Source organism: Corvus cornix, chromosome Z (genome assembly GCF_000738735.6).
Source record: "Corvus cornix cornix isolate S_Up_H32 chromosome Z, ASM73873v5, whole genome shotgun sequence".
Taxonomy (NCBI): Eukaryota; Metazoa; Chordata; class Aves; order Passeriformes; family Corvidae; genus Corvus; species Corvus cornix.
In genome coordinates, this window is record NC_046357.1 from 54,725,925 (window position 1) to 54,729,291 (window position 3,367).

At 38.7% G+C, this 3,367-nt stretch overlaps 1 long non-coding RNA gene across 1 annotated transcript; it reads right to left on the reverse strand.

Moving 5' to 3' along the window:
- Window positions 1–761: 761 nt before the first annotated feature.
- On the reverse strand, window positions 762–2,244 carry LOC104685227. Its single transcript, XR_002043969.2, has 3 exons — window positions 2,084–2,244; window positions 1,205–1,269; window positions 762–836 (listed from the first exon to the last, which is right to left on the reverse strand). It is a non-coding gene; the product is annotated as an uncharacterized LOC104685227 (long non-coding RNA).
- Window positions 2,245–3,367: the final 1,123 nt, after the last annotated feature.

Sequence of the window (3,367 nt, forward strand, 5' to 3'; positions counted from 1 at the left end):
AATTTTACTTATTTTTATGAAAATGTAACACATTATTATAGATAATTCTGTTTAAGAAATGGTACTAAATACCATTTAAATAAATAAGTAAAAAAAAACCCCAAACCAACAAAACCAAAGTAATCTGAATCCTTCTCCACCAGCTAGTGTTTCTCTGCAGCTGTAAAGTAAAAGACAGTAAAAGAACCCTGTCAAGGCTCAGGGCTCTTATGGGACAGGTTTCCTTCCAGGACTGAAACACTGATTTGTAGGAAACTTAAACAAAAACAAATGAGACTATCACCAAACCTTGACATGCAATCTTTTCTTCTAGAATTGTTGCTGTGCTTTCACTGAAGTGTGCAATGGATTTCATGCACTCAGGTGCAACCTGTTGAGAGTGCATATGTGCATCTCTAACCTCTTAAAATTTTCAGTTTGAAGTCTCCAACTGCTTAAGGTTGACTTCCAGTGACCTAGAAGATTAGAAGCTAATGCCAGCATACTGAACAAGACCGGCATCCTAACTGTACCCATTGAATGACTTTGGAAAGGCAAGACAGTTTATGCTCCCAGCTGTGCAGGAGTAGAGTAAATGTGGCTTTTCATATCACTGTGAGTTGCAATGGACACCACAGCAGACTGAAAGGGATAAGCAAGCTCTCAGAAATTACTCAGGTGATATCATGCTATAGCTCAATCAGTCAGAAGAATTTAAAATAAGACAGATCAGTAAACCTAACTAAAAAAAATCAGAATAGTAAAGACTGTATATTGCTTACCTTCTCATTTTCTTTCTTTCAAGAATTTCTGCAAGCATTTATTTATTCAGAATGTGCAGATAACCGTGAAGGAGACTGTAGAAAACAATAATTTCCCTTTATTTTCAATTTTAATGGAAACTCTCATCTAGTCTCAAAACACTTATACAATTTTTAAAGTGCCATTATCCTCTACACTGTGTTCGCTGTCCACAATGTCTGAAACAGGAACTTATATACCTGTAAGCCAAATCGCCTCCTTTACTCATGGTTTTAATATGATGTCTGCCAAGAATATACCTGGGAGTAGCTGCACCATGTACCTCCAGTCTGCACAATTTTTTCTCAGTTTCCAATAGTTACATTTGCTGTACTCCTTCCATCCTACTGGCCTTGGCAAAAGCATTCCTCCAAGGTGTGACACCTGCAGCTGTCCCCTCTCCATTATACTTAACAAGACCCACCTGAGAGTGCAGCATCTTGAATCCTGGCCTCAGGAATATTCAACAACCTTGCAATTTTTCCTCAACTGTGAAGTAGATGGGGAAGAATATGTCACATGCAGCTGTTTTACCATGCAGCCTTAGTTTTAATACCTTCACTTCAGTTTTTGAACTGAAATGTTATACAAATATGTCATTCTTTATGACAAAAGCCAAATAAATGCAAATACTATCATTAAAAAGAAACTGGGGTGTAATGGGGAGATCAACTGACAGAGGCAGTAGCTTTTGCTCAAGGAAAGCAAACATAAGCGTTCTTCGTCTTAAAAGAGTAATGCCACTGCAGCACGTCAGTTGGGTCACACTGATCAGGATGCTACATAGCATAAAAACTCCAAACCAGGTCTCCAGCAACTATCACTAAGTACAAAAACAGTGATTCGTCCACGGAGTGAAACAATACACTATCTAGATGCTGTGATAAATCTCATATTTCTGCTGGAGCCTGTGCTTGCCTGACCACATTCTTCAAAAAAAGCCTCTAACTGCCCTCAGAGATGAGACACATTGTGCAAGCACACGGTCTCTTTGGTACAAAATGCACAGTTCTCCACTAAAGACCATTTTTACATGTAATATACGCACATGTCCTACGAACGAGGCCTCACAACTTCATTCCTTGACTGTGATTATCAAATAACACATACTTAAACTAGATGACAAGAGGAATCAGAATTCTCCATGAGTCAATCAAGACAACATGGTTTGTCTAACTTGGATAAAGAAGCTTTTAATCTTTACATGCACATTATTTGTTCTGCCTTTGCACAGTGCCTACCATGGGGAGACCCTGATCTAGAGCTAGAGCAAACAGACAGTATAAAATACAGAAGCTCTTACCTCCTTTCATAACTGATGATTTATCATCTTCTCAGGCATCCAAATACTGTGCTTACTCATAATGCTTACTGAAGATCAAACGAGCGTTTGACAGCCTCCCTCCACAACCTCCCATCCCTCTCCCCGCACAGCTGTTCACATCATATTTGAGGTCAGTCCAGTCAAAGCTACCTCAGCTTTGCTACAATTTTTTACAGTACTGTAGCTTTTCACTGCCAGTGCAAACAAGCTGCCATCACATCCCCAGGATTAGGAAAGATTTTAGATTTCAGTCAACTTGGCCTTGTTTGTTTGCCTTAGCTAAGATGAGGAGTTGTCAAACTACACAATTTCCATAGCTGTCAAGGATGTTTTTGAACATGCAAATCTGGAGTACATTTTATCGCAAACATTGCAAAAGGCTTTAAAACCAGGACATATGAAATATGTATACTTTTTTTTTTTTGCTTAAAAAAATAGTACCTATCTCAGCATATAGGCCTTCACCCTGCATATCAATGTATTGCTGTCTCTTTTGTTTTGTAGCCAAATGGAAACAATAAAGCATCAACAGCATTGTCAGCTCCTTCAATTTATCCTTTATCTTTTTATTATACTCAGGCATGAAGAATGCTATTCTTACTCAGTTTTTATTTTGCTTGGAAGCCTTGAAATTTTCTGAGGGTGTGATCTAATCTTGTATACCAGGCTTAATTTACCCTATCAAGCAGGTATCCAAGAGAGGCTGGTGTACAAGGCAGCTGCTTGCGTAACATCCTGAGGGATGATGACTGGTCTGGAGGGTACTGAGTTCATTAATCAGTTGTCAGATATGCACTAGTCTTCCTCACTCGTGATCACACTGTCAACCCACAATCCAGAAAACATCTGACTATGGTGTGTGCAGCACATTAAAAGTGAGTAAAAGATATCACAGTTAGCACTTAATGCATGAGAAACTGTTTACAATAACTAGGCAATTATGGCTAACTCTTTCCAACAGCCACTAATTAAAGCAAGTCATTTGCCCAAATAAGTACATTTAACCATAATGAGCTTATAATAAAATATCTTTTAGGAAATGTGTGCGTATGCCCAAAATTAATTTCACTTTTGGAGTTTTGCAAACAAAGATGTATAAATGCATACAAAGTTTAAACCCATTTGATTTAGTTTAGGCACACAGCTGTCTCCTTTAGCTCTTTTACCCAAAGCTGTGCTCTCCTCTCTCCCTGTAAACCTCAGTCACTGTTGATGCACACAGGGGCAGATGTGGGGATGATTCATTAGCCCTCAGGTCTGATG